The 17,435-nt window shown below is 36.4% G+C and overlaps 1 protein-coding gene across 4 annotated transcripts in view; it reads left to right on the top strand.

Annotated features, from left to right (window-relative positions):
- The window catches only part of LOC126427293 (zinc finger protein 91-like), a 135,123-nt gene that overhangs the window by 63,670 nt on the left and 54,018 nt on the right, over positions 1–17,435 (top strand). The gene's annotated exons all lie outside the window — the stretch shown is intronic.

Here is a 17,435-nt window from a genome sequence, read left to right as displayed (position 1 = left end):
CTGGGCTACTTGACTTCTCAGCTGCTGTGAATAGCTTCTTGAGCTGATACCATCATATCCATAGTGCCTACTTATTACAAATTCAAGTATACAGTGTACCCAAAGTATAATGGAAAGAAAGAAGAAATGATAGAAAAGCAACCATATAGACCCAAGGGAAACATCAGCCCTTAAGCATATTGCTATGGAGGACATCCCTGCTGAAGAATGGTGGAACTGGCAGATGTTTTTCTGGTTGTCCATCTTCATTTTAAGCAGTCTTTCTGGCCACAGTTATACAGTGCAGAAGGAGATGACAGTTTGTAAATAAAAGAACTTTTTTTTTGCAGTTCGTTTACAATCATTGGCTAGGAAACTGCAAGAGACAGTGGCAGGCAAGGTGAATACTGTCAGGGCCTTCCATATGTGAGCCTCTGGCTGCTGACAGTGCGTTCTGCTGCCATTGGTGCTGTGTTGCAAGAGGCTTGTATTCCACAGGTGAAGTATGGATAGCACAGTGGCATTTCAGTGTGTCTGGCTGTGTCGCTCTTGTTCCCCTCAACAAAAAAGTACTTTGTTGACATTTGGTAGGAGCAGGATGACTGCGCTCTTGCTCCATGCTCCTGAAATAGTGGCAAAGAGCTGAGTTGGCCAAGCATCAAGGTGCTCAGATGACAGGCAAGAATTCCAAGCATGGAACTGTTAGATACGGCTCCATCTGTGGCATTACACAGTCTTTCGCAAACTGGACATCACATAACTGCCCAGCTGTTTAATGATCAGGTTTAAATGCCTCAGTTCCCTCTGACTTCTTGGTAGCGACTGCTTTAGTATGTTGCACCAAATGATCTTGAACAGAGACCTTGAGTAGATATTTAAAAATGAATATTTTTTAAATAATGTCGTGTAAAGGCTGCATGATGAATCATCAAAATAATGGAAAAATAAAATTTGTAGAGTTAGAAAATATAAAAAATCGACAATTTTATTAAACAATTTCATATCAAATTGTGTACATCTTTAAAGTACCTAAGGGCTACAATGATTTCAGAGGTAGTGGATTAGTAGATTTAAAAGATCCTGCAAATGGTCAAGATGCAGTTACCTAGCAATACTCAGAATACCTGAACACTTAGCTTTTCTAACAAGATTACTTAATTGATTTTATAACATAATTGAAAAACTACATTGCTACAACACAACTCAGTGAAAACATTTTACAGCTTCATAATCATAACTATACCACTAAAACACAGTGTGAACAGATGAAAGGCATACAAGCAGCTCTTAAATTTCCTTTTGTCTGTGTAATGTGGAAGAAAATAAGGTATATTATAAACAAATAATTGAATTTTCGTTTATGACTGGAATGATCAACCAGTAAATCACTTCAAATAAGATTTTAGTCTTAAAAGAATCATTGCTATTGGGAAAATATAAATAAAGATATGACACATGTCAATTTTAGTATTACAGTAAATGTATCTGATAAGTCGTATGAAGTAAACAGTCAATAATAGTACATAAATCAAATTTTCTAACTACAAAATTAAGGCAGTTACAACTGTCCAAGTAGAAGTAAATTAATTGTGTTTGGTGAAGTAATTGCATAATCAGAAATTTAATTTCGTTATTACAATTTTCATCTACGTAAATGAATAACAAAGCAAAACTGGTCCTGAAGGACGATGACATCCGGCGTCTGAAGTGTAGAAAATTTGCCGAAACTCGCCAACCTCATAGCAATAACTAAAAGTGCAGGACAGAGGATTTAATGTGTTTGCACAGTCTGCAAACCTAAAAACAGTAAATTTGTTAAAAAGAGATCTGTAGGTGATGACAGTCGAAAGACTGCTTCAGCAGATGCTGTGTGCACCCTAACAAATGTGTTCATGAAGAAATTGTTAATGAATTACATAAACGAATGAGTAAAAAATTTTAAAAGGAGCATTCCCTCACATGGTACCAATACTTTATGGTGAGCAGATCTAGTAGAAATGTATAGTATGGACTTGAAAGGCATCTAAAAACAGAGAACATAAATATTTGACTGTTATTACTATGTTTTTAAAATTTGTGTGAGATATTCCAGTTAAAGATAATGCTAAATGAGTTAAACAATAAAGAATTTCAAGAACTGATTAAGGAACGAGGCATCAAACATTGTTTATGGAATTCAAAGCATCTGTTGTTGAAAGATTTAGTAAAATACTGAAGAAAAAGATGTGGAAGAGATTCACTCTTCAAGGAAATTGTTAGTGGAATGGTTTCAAAACATTCAACAATGAAAGTGAAATCGAAAGATGTGACAAAAGAACTTGTTGCAAACCCTTTGTGGCAGATGTAGACCCTAAGCCCAAATATAAGAATTAGCAAATTGTAGGGAATAAATCTGGAAGAGAGTACACAGACAACTAGTCAACAGAATTTTTTGAATTTGAAAGTGAAAGGCAATTTTTGTGTGTTACAGAAAACTAGTTATCCTGATGTATACCTTGTTGGAAAAGTTTTGGCAAAGGCGATAAGGTGTATGTCAAGTAGTTCAGCTTAAAAATCAAATAGAAGTTCGATTAGTAAGTTGTATGTTATTTTATGAAATATTTCTTATATATTATAAAAGTTATTGCTAGTAATTTCTGAAAAAATTAACATGTTGATTCTATTCTTCTTTCACTCTATTGTCAGTCAATTTAGTTTGGATTATATTAGATTATTATTATATCTTCTCAGTTTGCACGACTGCCTTCCAGTGCAAATGATTGTTTCTCATGTGTTTTTCTTTGGCATCTGATCACACAGTAATCACACTAAAATTTGTCATAAAATAATTGTGGAATAAAGGACATATTCCTCAAATTAGTATCTCCAGTTTGTATAGCATTATGTTGATGCATTTCTCTTATTTAATCTCTTAAGGTGTTGTGCGCGCGCGCGCGCGCGCGCGCGCGCGCGCGCGCGCACACACACACACACACACACACACACACACACACACACACACACACACACACCACCACCTCTCACCTTTTTAAATTTTCAGTTTCTTCTCTTCAGCAAACACAGCCACTTCCTTATCAATTTCTAAATCAACTTCTGTTAAATTATATATAGTTTCTTGTATTTTATGTTTCTGAATCAATAGTAAAACTTCATTTACCCAATCTTGGAATTGTTCAGCTTGTTCAATTTTAGATTTCAAAACTAACGAATATGAAGCTGATAAAAACTGATATGAAACTGACAGAAAAGGAGGGGCCCTTTTTTGGTAACTTGAACGAATTGTTCACCATTGTATCTATGCTCACACAGCACACTGGTCTACAAAGATGTAACAAGATTATCAGTAATAGACACTGGATCAAGAGCACCTATCCTGAGAGGCCAAAGTTAGACTTGAGACACTCTCTCAACCACAAGTATTCAGATTGCCGCTGCTGACCCGGAGACTCAGTTGCATTTAGCCACAGTTGTCTGTCACTGTTCTAGTTGGTGTCTATCAGTTGACATCACCTGCTAAGAGAGCATATATCAACAGGAGTAGTGTTTGTAGCAGGTCTTGTACTTCACCAGCAGTGAGACTAATGTGAACTATTAGTGAAGATCTTGTACCACAGCAAATGGCCTCTTAAAGTTAGGTAGCTTCCTGTTTATGTAAATAAAAAATTCTGTTACTACATGTATGCAGTTGTGTTGTAGAAAGAGGATACCAGCCTCCAGACATCATCCTCTCCCTTGACTCCTATCCTACAAGACTATAGTGTTGACTAGGACCCAAAATTATTGATATGTCTTAGCATTTTTTCCTCTAGTATGCACAAATTGCTTTTTGTGGATTTTCATATTGCAGTATTTTGGCAGCATCTCTCACATAAAACCAAGGATTATTTTCATCATTTCCACAAGCACTTACTTATTATTCTAAACAAGCTTTTTGCTGTTCTGAATAAATTCAAATAATTCATGAACAGTGCTTCTGTACTGCAAGCAGCTTGTGACATACTTGGAATTTGCTCCATTCACTTATAATTTTTATATATCAATAGTTACATTGCATATGAAAAGATTTTGGCTTAATTTTTGCTATTCCTATATTTGTATTTAAGAAATTCTTCCAATGGCTTTCTAACCATATTAAGTTTAAGGATATTCATTCAGAAATAGTAGGTATCTGAATAAAAATATCTAAGTAATATTTTGTTATTGAAGTTCATGTTGTACAGTTCTTTGTCTTCATCTCTGTGTGTTTGAAACCATATTTAAAACAGTTCAGTAGTGTGATAGTTAACACATTCTCATGTAGTATGAAATATGCTCACTATTTTTATTTACTTAATTTGGCATATTTCGTGACAGTACCTTTTCCGCGAAATGTTTACAAGATGATATTTGTCTTGGCTTCAGTCGTCTAGTGGAAGTATGATTCCACAATGCAGTTTCGTCGGCTGCAGAAATGGCCTGGTTCAATGCGTTTGCCTCATTTTTGGTGCTTCAAATACCATTTCTTCGAATGTTGTTTCTTCTTAAAGTTTATATATATAAAGTAGTAACATAACTCATTGTTTTCTGTTCACTAGCAAATTATTTATAACGACGACCTGCACATTGTTCTACCGTCAACACACACAAAGAGTTCACTCCCGACTGACTACAGTCAAAGAAGACTCCAGCCTCAAAGACATTTTACACAACACACAAGCTTCCACTTGTAATCAGTCTCTTTGATATTCTTCGTCACATCTACTAATAGTAATCAATATGCTGTCACTCTCAAAAATATAAGTAAATTAACATAAAAATAAGGCAAATGGTAATTTTAAAAAATTCTGACAAAAATATAAGAAAACATTTACAATTTGGTATCGACAAATCCAGTAGAAAATAACATATCTCCCAGATCCATTACAAGTAGTATCTGAATTGTGGACACCTGATTGTAAATAGAAAGTCTAGATTTTATTTTAATTTTCATTGTACCACCAACTTCAGAGAAGTGATATCTTTGTTGTAGTGTGGTACTAACAACATATGTGATATCATTCTTTTCTATTTTCAACATTTTTTCTGAATTATGTTTAACTTCATAATTTTTTCCTTTATTTCATGTAGCTCTTGATCTTTTGCCTGCATTACGTTTTTATTTGTCTAAATTTCTGTTCCTTGTTGTTAAATAATTGTTTGAGATTGAACAGCATAATAGTCTTTTGTATAGTCAACACAAGAAGAAAGATTTTTCAAGTTTAAAGTAAATTTTTTTAACTGGATTAGCCTTAGATTTGTGCTATGATGTAACTGCACATGTAAAAGCACCTGTGGTCATAAGTAACTAGTTGTTCTTAGATATCTCACTTGGAGATGTATTTTTTTGTATCATCTTGTACATATGGATAGAAGGCAGTTTTTCATTTTAATAATCTGTTTGATTATAAACAGTGTCATTTCCCATTAAAAATTTGGCCATGCGGTTCTGGTCACTTCAGTCCCTAACCGTGCTGTTGCTACGGTCGCAGGTTCAAATCCTGCCTTGGGCATGGATGTGTGTGATGTCCTTAGGTTAGGTTTAAGTAACTCTAAGTCTAGGGGACTGATGACCTCAGATGTTAAGTCCCATAGTGCTGAGAACATTTTGAACCCATTAAAAATTCCATTGAGTGTTTTTTAACTGTTCAAAGATTGTCTTCGGTTTTTGTGGCCACTGACTCCCTAATAAACACCATAAAATGAAGTAAATTGAGTGTAATTAATATCTTTCTTTCAAAAATAGGCATAATTATAGAAATATTTCATCACTGTTGAATTATTTTGCTTCATATATTCACACACATTCATCATAGCTACTTCTGAACCACAAGTTGATGGCAATACTGCATGTGTAATCCAATTTTTGAATTGTTTGGCTTCTGCTTTTTTTATATATTAAAATTATCTACTGTAAACCTGCTTCATTGATGAAAATGTTGTTTTTCTTCATTATAAGTTAGATATGCCTGACAGAACAACCTCATATTTTCCAATGTTTTCGTCACCTACATCTTTTTTTCTGGATCACTTGATTCATGTCTTTATATTCTAGAATTTCTGCACCATCTTCTGCTTTAAACCAAGGTCTATCCTTTTCATCACTTATCATATATGTATGCTTACTATTCTATGTAAGCTCTTTGTTGATGGTATCTATGATCAGCTACATTTAACAGAAAATTTTTTATTATAAATATTTTTGTAGGTTCATCTACATTTTGTAGGTTCATCTACATTCAAGTTAATGTAAATGAAAGTATTTCTGCTATTGTTGTTTATGAAAAGATTACAGAAATAAAATACTTTAATTATTTTGGTTACTTGGATATTCTGGATAGTGAAAATACTTGAGTGATGACACATTCAGAAAAGCCTTAATGTTATTTCAGCTGACATATAATCTTGAGGTAAATGGCAGTTTAAGTGAAGATAATTTAAATTTTTTTGAATAAATGTAATTGTGGTGTAAAACATACATTTTATTGTTATAGTACCAGTAAGTATAAATGGACCAAGAGAAATATTAAATGGCATTATGAAGGGCAACTAAAGCATTACAAATAGCAAAAGCAGCATTTGATTTAAGACAAAGTTGATACTGTTATTTGGTTTCATCATCATAGCAATCGTGATATTTTATTTACAAATAAGACAAGTACCTACATATGAAATAGTTCCCAATGTCTGAGGCAAGTAGGTGGAAAAGGGAAAGGGTTAAGTCATACATTTTTTTGCAAACTGTGAATAATAATCTAGTAGAAATAGATATATATGATAAACTGTGGTACTTTGAGGTTGATGGTAACATACAGTACTATCAAACAAATCTGTTTGAAGTTTGGCTTATTAGATAGGTCATTCATTAGGTTTAGGAAACTCAGATGTTAATGGAGCAATAATATATCCTTACTACAATGGTTCAAATGTATTGTAATCTCAAAATGATGTCTAGGCTATTGGAAGCTTGTATAGTGAAACACCAACACAGCTAGCTATATCAACACAACCATCTAAAACACCAACAGAACCAGCTGAATCATCAGAGCAAGCATTTTGAAGATTGTCATTTTGAAAGGTGATATGTATATTTATCGGAAGTGAGAGTGGATAGTTCTTGATACGATACGAAAAGCACAGCTAATAACTAATTAACATTCTTACCCGAAGATTTACAAAGAATAACTGCGTATTGAAGCCAAAGTGGTGAAGCTATGTTATTTGTTGATAATGTGATGTATGATAAATTTACAAACACCACAATATACTCCAGGATATCCAGTGGCACTATCGGTGTAATAGAGGACTGCATCAGGATTTTAAATTAAGCAGTGTAGTCAAGACACATTTGGGTACAACATCCGTATTCTTTAATGATTTTTTTCTAGAAATTTGAGTGAGTGTAATTTCAGTAATAATGTATGTGGAGTTACAAACACAAAATTTTCAGGTTTATGTGGAGGAGTAAATTAAGGATTCAGATACATTAATAGCTTTGTGTATTTTTCAAGGCTAATAACATTATATGACAATAATAAATTAAAAAACAGAGTAGTTAGTGCTGGTATGACTGCTATACAACTTTTTTCTGTACTAAACGGAGATGAGTAAATCTAAGTTGTGTAGATACTGTGAAGCTGAGTAATCAGTTGCTAACTTAAGTACACAGAAATACACAAAGATGGGTATAGAACAATATGTAGGCCATGCTCAAATAAATATCATTCAAATATGTACAACAGTGAACAAATTACTTGTGTGTACAAAAAACGTCTATACGTAAATAAAAAATATACAACAAATGCCAACTGATGAAAATTCAAAGATACTGTTGCCAGTGGAAAAATGATGCACAAGCAAAAGAATGTGATAATTGTTAAGAAATTAAAGATTTCGATTCCTTTTACTCAAACCCATTGGATAGACAAACACACAAGTAGATGCAAAAAATGTACATGATAATATAACAAAAATAGGAAAGCTGCTGCTGGTTCATGCAATTAAATTTAACTCCTTACTAAATATGGATCAAAATGGAACAGTTCACAATTGCCCAACTTCCTGATTCTTGTAGAAGAAATAATTTGACTGTATATAGTACATTAAGAAAAGGTGATGTAATGGCTCTTATTATTCATAATATTCAGGAATGTACTGGTAGAAGTCTTTGGAAACAATTATCTTATTCTAAAATCGAAAATGAAGATCATTTTTTATGGTAATGTATTTAAGGGACAAAGAAATAGAACAGTTAATCAATATCCAGTTAGTACAGTGTTTTGAGGTAGATTACAAACAATAAATTTTGAAAATACTCTAAACATAATTGAGTCTGTCAAAACCAAAAATAAAAAAAATAGTAAAACATTAAAATACATCACAAACTGAAAATTACTTTTGCACTACCTTGTGGCTACAACATTCAAACAGATCAAAGAATTACAGAATGAAGTTTTCAAACACAAAATTATAGTCACTAGAGAAAAAGATTTGTTTACGAAATAGAAATATAGGGAACAATATCTTATCAAAAAGCTCTAATTTTGAAGCTCATGATTGTGATGGGTCTACAGCTGCTGTTGCTCACTGTTCCATTAAGAGCCATATTTTATATTGACTTGCCACAAAATATGAAAAATAAAAGCTATCATAGATGTAGAAAGTAATGATCAAAAATAGTTTCTGTGGGCTATAAAATCAGCACTCTAGCCTATAAATAAAAATAAGAATGCAGTTAAGAATATAAAAAATGTTAGTCCTGAGATTGATGAAAAACTTAGTTTAAATTTCCAGTTGTGGGTGACAATATTCCAAAAACAGATACTAAAATCGAGTGAGTCTGTCAATGTTTTCTAGTTTCATGAGGTATATCAAATATATCCACTGAAAACAACAAAAATTCAAGACAGAAAACCATGCATGTGTCATATTTTAAGGATGAAAACACACTATTGTTGGGTAAAAGACCTACATAGATTAGTTTCAATTGAAATTGCAATACAAAAAGAATCAAAATTTGTCAAATGTTTTTACTCCATTTCAATGGCAAGGAAAATTTGGATGATTACACAAAAAATAGTTTACAGTCTATTAAGTGAAATTACCAGAAAAAGGCACATATGTGAGTTTTAAAAATTATCAGCATACACAAAAGTTCTGTTTGTTATCTATGCTCATTTCTAAAGTTTGCTTCTGTTGCATATTCCATTTAGAATCAATGCCTCTGTTGGAAAATCCATCTTCGGCGTTGTTCCTATGGACGCTTGCATATATGTGCTCTTTTCTGTTTCTGTATTGAGAGTAACTGTGTCACTTTTGCTGTCTGAAAAAATAAAAGTTTGTTATTCAGTTGTAAACTGGAACTGTGTTTTCCTTTAAAGCTCAAATCACAAGAGGTTATGGGCCCCAGCCACTTAGTTTGCCGATATTACAGAAATTGGCTAGCAAAAACTTCATGTATGTATGTTACATAAAAAAAAAATTCAAGGCAGAAATACAGAATGCTGACAGAGTTTTGGCACAGGTAACCTGTTGCGATTAATCGGAAAACTAAAAGGAAGAGAAAATTTCAACACACAATAATTTGCAATGCCAAATTATTTAAAACACACACAATAAGTGGCAGTGCACAATTGGGTGGGATCAATGGCGAAGGTAAGATATGTACTGCAAGGCCTAAAATGAGATTCAGTTGACCCTGCTATTTATATGCATGTACAGAACACCTCAACTGCGGAAGAAGCTTTGGTTAAATTAAAATAAGTTTATATAGACTTAGGACTTTATCAAAGAAGAGGTTTGTTGAGAATGCTTTTAACTACGAGGCTGGAAAATTGTTCATTTTTAGAAGAGTATGTATCGAGAATAATTACCTCAAACAAATTAATTGGTCTTAACTTTGAAGTGCAAGATGAGTGGATAGGATTTATTCTGTCAGCTGGTCTGCCTAATGAGCACAGTCCAAAGATAATGGGTTTAGAGACTTCTGATAAGTTGGTAATGGGCGATCCCATTAAAAACAGATTACTACAGGAAGTGAAGGCTGACACATGCAGCAATTAAAGTGTCAGTGATGTAGCTCGCCAAGCAAATAAAACGAACAACCACAACCCTCATTACAGCCCCAGAGGTCCAAGGTGTTATAACTGAAACAAATATGGATACATAGTGAAGAACCCTCACAGTAAAAACAAGTTAAAATGTCCAGTGAAAGAAGCTAGTTGTAAGACATTGCTAATGACATCAGCATCAGCTAAAGTTATACACAAAGACTGGTACATGAATTCTGGTGTATCATAACATATGTCAAAGCACCCATGTGACTCGAATTTCACAGTGTCAGCATCAAGTTTACAAGTGGAAGTGGCTAACAACGAAAATTACCCATAAAAGGGAGAGGATGCACGCATATTGAAGCAGAAGCAGACAGATACGACAAACATAAAGAGTGGCAGATGTGCTCTGTGTTCCTCAGTTAAGTATAAATTTACTTTCTGTTCACAATATAGTGAAACAGGGCCACTCAGTTATTTTTCACGATAGAGGCTGTTGAATTCATGATGCAGAGAAGAAATTGATAGCCACATCATCGTTAATCAGCAGAGTGTACAAACTGGGTCAACCAAGTGATCACAGGGTTGAAGCAAAGTGTGCGTCCTTGTCTAATGATGCAAATCTATGGCACAGATGTTATTACATCTACACTCAGATTTACGTAAAGGTTCGGCTAATGGCAACACATACACTACTGCCCATTAAAATTGCCACACCAAGAAGAAATGCAGATGATAAACGGGTATTCATTGGGCAAATACATTATACTAGAACTGACATGTGATTACATTTTCACCCAATTTGGGTGCATGGATCCTGAGAAATCAGTACCTAGAACAACCACCTCTGACCATAATAATGGCCTTGATACGCCTGGTCATACAGTCAAACAGAGCTTGGATGGCATGTACAGGTACAGCTGCCCATGCAGCTTCAACTCAATACCACAGTTCATCAAGAGTAGTGACTGGTGTATTGTGACGAGCCAGTTGCTCGACCACCATTGACTAGACGTTTTCAACCGGTGAGAAATCTGGAGAATGTGTTGGCCAGGCCAACAGTCGAAAATTTTCTGTATCCACAAAGGCATTATCCTGCTCAAATGTAGGGTTTCGCACGGATCGAATGAAGGGTAGAGCAACGGGTCGTAACACATCTAAAATGTAACGTCCACTGTTCAAAGTACCGTCAATTCGAACAAGACGTGACTGAGACGCGTAACCAATGGCATCCCATATCACCACGCCAGGTGATACGCCAGTATGGCGATGACGAATTCATGCTTCTGATGCACATTCACCGCAATGTCGCCAAACACGGATGCGACCATCAGTGTGCTGTAAACAGAACCTGGATTAATCCGAAAAAATGACGTTTTGCCATTTGTGCACCCAGGTTCGTAATTGAGTACACCATCGCAGGCGCTCCTGTCTGTGATGCAGCGTCAAGGGTAACTGCTGCCATGGTCACCGAGTTGATAGTCCATCCTGCTGCAAACGTCGCCGAACTGTTCGTGCTGATGGTTGTTGTCTTGGAAACGTCCCCATCTGTTGACTGAGGGATCGAGACGTGGCAGGACGATCCGTTACAGCCATGTGGATAAGATGCCTGTCATCTCCACTGCTAGTGATATGAGTCCGTTGGGATCCAGCACTGCGTACCGTATTACCCTCCTGAACCCACCGATTCCATATTCTGCCAATAGTCATTGGATCTCAACCAACGCGAGCAGCAATGTCGCAATACGACAATCCACAATGGCGATAGGCTACAATCCGACCTTTATCAATGTCGGAAACATGATGGTACGCATTTCTCCTCCTTACACGAGGCATCACAAGAACGTTTCAACAGGCAACGCCGGACAATTGCCGTTTGTGTATAAGAAATCGGTTGTAAACTTTCCTCATGTCAGCACATTGTAGGTGTCGCCACCGGCGCCAACCTTGTGCGAATGCTGTGAAAAGCTAATCATTTGCATATCACAGCATCTTCTTACTGTCGGTTAAATTTCGCGTCTGTAGAACGTCATCTTCGTGGTGTAGCAATTTTAATGGCCAGTAGTGTACAAAGGAGTCTTGGACACTCCATGCATGACATGCCTAGAAGGTAAGCAAACTATATGTTCCTTCCCACATTCTACTTCTAGACCTAAAAGGATTTTGGAGTTGGTACATTGATTTGTGTGACCCAACACACATGTCAGTTGGGAGAGCTAAATATTTTCTAACTCTGATCGACGGTTTTTCGAGAAAGGTTTTTTGTACACTATTAGTAACAAATACTAAGTACCTGATATTATTCGAAATTTTAAGAAATTTGTAGAGTGTCACACAGGTGAAAGACTTTTTGTATCACCAACTGGTAATGGAAAGAAATATGTAAACCAAAGATTGACGAAATTCTTAAGGTATGAGGGAGTCAGACATCAAACCAGATTTCCCCACACTCTGGAACAAAATGGTGTAGTAGAAAGATGTAATAGAACGATCGTAGAAAGGACAAAATGTGTATTACCTGATGCGAATTTACCTATGAAATTTTGGAGACAAGCAGTCTTCACTGCAGTTCATCTCACTAAAAGATCGGCAACAGAAGCTTTGGACAATATAAAGCCAGAAGCAGCTCTCTCAGGGAAACCTGACCTCTGACATCTGAGATTATCAGCAGTGAGGCATATGTTGACACACCAAAAGCCAATAGGCGCAAATGGAAAAAGAAATGTGTTCAGCACATATTTGTCGGATACTGAGAAGAAAGGCATCCTGGTTGTTCACCCATGTTCATCAAAGAATTGTAAAAGCAAGAGCTGTAATTTTTAAAGAAGATACAGATCAGAAGAGTAATGATGAGCCAGGAATTTCTGATCCTGATCGTTTTCAGGAACCAGCTTGATATTTAATCCATTCAAAAATAAGGAGGAGAACATTAAGGGGCAAAACGATTCAAAGGACACTATACCAGATAATAGTGTTTCAGAAGAATGAGACTCAGTCGAAATAAATGAAGACTCTGAACCACATGAACAAGTAGTCAGATCTTCCCAAATACCAAGACTGAAGAAGATGGATGAATACATGTCCTATCATACTAAAGTCTCCCAAGAATCAGAACTATCAACTTTGGAAGAAGCATTGCAATATAGGGAGTCGCATGTTTGCAAGGTGACAAAAGATGAAATTTATGTTGAAATTATCACAGTTGACAATGTTACAGACAGTTAAATATGAAGGCATTAAAAGACTTAAGAAAGCTGTCACCAGACTTAGACAGGGAAGTTGCTGTTGGAACATGAAACTGGATGAAGCTGTACTAAGTCTGACTTTCAGTAAATCCACAACTGACATTTGTGCTTACTAGAAAAGTGAAGGAAGCGGTATATTTATTGTAGCAGTTTATGTAGATGACGTGCTAATTTTCTGCAACAGAAAATTTCATTAAAAAAATTAAAGAACATTCTAAACTGAAAAACCTCGGAGGTGTATCGAATTGTCTAGGAGTCTAAGTAATGAGATTTCAAGCATGGACTTTTATGGTAGAAGTAGACCTATTATGTAAATCAGATTTTACAAAAATGTAACATGGAAGAATCCCATCTGGTATCCTCACCACTGGATAACAGTGAAGTATTAACTCATGAAAGAGCAATAAGACAGAAAGAGAAAAAAACTGCCTTGAACGATGTCCCCAACAGAGAAGCTATAGGTAGCCTAATTTATACTTAACTAGGTACTAGACCAGATCTAGCATTTGAAATTGGAGTAGTGAGTCGGTTTAATACTAACTCAGAAGTACCCCAGTGGCAAGCAGTAAAAAATCCTACGATATCTAAAAGGAACAAAAGATTTCAAACTACAATTTTCTATAGACGAGGACCATGACATACCAGGATACACTGATACTGACTGGGCTGGGGGCTCTGCAGATAGAAAATCTACTGCCAGTTTCTTGTTTGTCACAAGGTGCAGCTATCCCCTTTCCCAAATGAGGGCCCAATTAACTTGTATTGTGGCAATGAAGGTGCAATAGATATGTTAGAGAGAAATGGATACAAAGACTGCACTAAACACATTGATGCCGGGCATCATTTCATCAGAGAGAAAATTGAGAAATCATAGTGGAGCAGGTTTCAACAAGAGGAATGCTGTAGACGTTATGACGAAGCCACTGCCAAGAACCAGAGATCAACCAATCCAAGTATTTGGCTTAGGAAGCTGAAGTACTGAGAGGCAACGCTTGAAGTGGGGAAGTTGAAAATTTCATTTAGAGTCAGTTCCTCTGCTAGAACGTTCATCTTTGGTGTCGTCGCTGTGGACACTTTTATATATGTGCTCTTTCGAGTTTTTTTCCGTTTTGAGTCTAACTATGTTACTTTCAATCTGTAAACTAATAAAAGTTTATTTAACAAACTTTGTATCAATCTATGTACAAAATCTGTTAGGATATGTTTCACATCTGTTTTTGGAAAAGCTCACGTAGAGTGAAAAACAAGTAGATTTGTTTCCCAACAACGACAGGTCCATCAGTTTTGACAAGAAGACGATCAGCTTGAAAATGAGATTTGACATGTTTAGGTTCGTGGCTTCAGGTCATGACAAACTTTCATAAAACCTGAAGGAGCAGCAGATAGCATACATTAGATAAGGTTTCCCAGGAAATATAGCCAGTCTAGCAACTAAAACAAGTTTCTATTCCTATAATTACGTGGAAAATTGGAAGAAATGTGAAGAAGTGCAGCCTCCACCAAAGGGTGAATCTTACAATGAACTGAATGAGTGTGATGTCAGTGATGAAAACTACAAACATGCTCAATTGACGTGGAAAAAATTTAAGAATGAGAATTGTGGTTAATGTCATGATCTGTATCTTAAGACTAATGTTCTGATGTTCACTGATGTGTTTGAAAATTTCAGAAATATTTTCTTGAAAGCTTATGATCTTGATTCTCCTTGGTAAAACACAGCACCAGGTTTATCTTGGGATGCAAATTTGAAAATGACTAGGCATCAAATTATGACTCGATTCTGAAGATAGAAAAAAGAAAAAGAGGTGATATATCTCAGTGTTGTAAAAATGTGGCAGCAAATAACAAATATTTCAAGGATTATTATGTAAAAAGAAATTGAATTATTTAGCATATTTAGATGCAAACAATCTATATGGCTATGCAGTGAGTCAATATGTACCATGTGGCACGGTTTACATAAAGATTTGCCACTCATTCCTGAAAATAAAATTATGCCAGGAGCGAAAGAAAGTAAGTTAGCTAGCTGTTGACTACTTTGAGTGACAAACACAAATATGTAGTCCGCTACAGAAATTTCAAACAGAACCTGTCTCTAGGGGTGTGGCTAATAGAAATACAGTGTCTTCACATTTAAGCAATCTGATTGGTTGAAGAAATATATAGACTTGAACACAGAAATTTGGATGAAAGTGAAGAATGATTTCCATGAAGATTTCTACAAGTTGATGAACGCAGTGTTTGCATGAACAAACTCTGTTTGCAGAGTATTCATAAAATTAGTTTTGCATGCAAATAAGTGTGAAAAACTTACAGCAATTCGAAGCTTCAAAGTAAGAACAATATGTAATGAAAATCTTGCTGCAGTTCAGATCAATTCTGATTATGTTCAACAAGCCAGTTTACATTGGTATTAGTATACCTGATGTTTCAATAGGCTGTATGATTTTCGCTATAGAATGATGAAGCCCAAGTATAGAGAAAATGTGGAATTGTGTTATCAGGATATGGACAGTTATATCTACATCATACATACTGAAGATTTCTATGAAGACATTAGAGTTGTGATTGGTAACTTTGATACAAGTGACTACCCAACTGAAAATATATACAACATACCCCAAGTAAACAAGAAAGTTTAGATCAAGATGAAAACGAATGTAATTGAAAAATAATTGAAGAATTTTGTGGTTTGAGGACAAAAAAGTGTGCTTAGAAAGCTGGGGATTCAGTGGAGAAAAAATCATACGTTGCAATAAGTGCCCCCTAGGTGGCTCACTACTCTGTTGAGTATCTGCTTGGCTACCACAGGCCCCAGCCTTTGTAGCATTGCTTCCTCTTTCTGTGCTGCAAACCTACACTTCAACTCTCTCTTCCTTCCTCTGACTTTCCAACGGATGTTCCTTTTGATGCAGACTGTGCTTATACTTGTTTTGCGATTTTATTTAGAGTTTCACTCTCATGGCACTGTCTTCACCTTCCATTACTAATTATATTGTCCCCATTATCGGGTTTGACCTGCCATCTTTTCCAAATTTTACAGAAGTGTGTGTCACACACTACCTCTGTGCCCTTGCACTCTGCCACCCTTTCTTCCTGTTGTAGTAAGCCCAAAACCCAGAACAATTGCCATGCCATGGTGGGAGGGTCATCAAGTACCTACACAAAGGAAGCCACGCAGATATCGCATTGTTGGTGCCTGTGCTGCGTATTCCCCATGTAGGGATCACACTGTCAGTACCTGCATTGCACACTCGCCATGTATGCCATGAAGTATGTGCTCATATGACTGGGGCGCAAGGGCTTCCAGCAACAGATTACTGGCCAGGTAACTGTTGCTGTGGCAGGGTGGTGCCCATGGAGAGAGCCCCTGTTTGGAGAGGGTGGCACCATGGCTGACAGTTCGCACTTGAAGCAACTTAAATTTTGTCCCACTGGTGGTCACACAGCCCCAGCAGTCTCTTCAAATGGAAGGGCCTCATATGATGCAACAGAGTATGATCCCTTCCCTTGCCACACTGTGGGAGGAACATAGGACTAAACAACAAAGTGCAAAATTCTCTCCCCCTCCCCATACATGGTGTGTACGGGGACTGATGGGGACACATTTTTAGCCACAGAGCCTTTATTTTTTGTGGAAAACATTGAGTATGAATGAAGGAAAGCTGCAGCCGTCTCTGAGATGAAGAGCAGTTGCCTCCTCATTAAAACTTCATCTCCTGTCTGGTCACAGGTGCTCTCTTGTGAAAGTTGGGTGGCGTTCCGTGGTTGTCACTACCCACAAGAGTCTTAGTATTGTCCAGGGAATTATCTTTCACCATGATCTTCTTCTGCAATATGACAGTGAGGTGCAAGCCGACTTGACCAACTGGGTGTGTACTTCATCCATCATGTCCATAGTTGACCAAGGGAAAACAGAGTTGCTCCTGGGGCCTTCATCTTGGCTTTTGAGGGTAATACGTTGCCTGAGAAGGTCAAGATGATGGTCTACCAGTGTGATGTTGAACCCTATGTTCCTCCTCCTGAGAAATGCTTCAGGTGTTTGAAGTTCAGACGTATGTCTCTCTGTTGCACTGCTACACCTGTCTGCAGAGATTGTGGGCATCCATTGCACATGAATGTTCCTTGTGCCCCTCCCCACATC

This window comes from Schistocerca serialis, chromosome 11 (assembly GCF_023864345.2).
Source record: "Schistocerca serialis cubense isolate TAMUIC-IGC-003099 chromosome 11, iqSchSeri2.2, whole genome shotgun sequence".
NCBI classification, from domain to species: domain Eukaryota; kingdom Metazoa; phylum Arthropoda; class Insecta; order Orthoptera; family Acrididae; genus Schistocerca; species Schistocerca serialis.
Note: the sequence above shows the minus strand (reverse complement) of the source record. Positions and strands in the feature narration are given on the sequence as shown.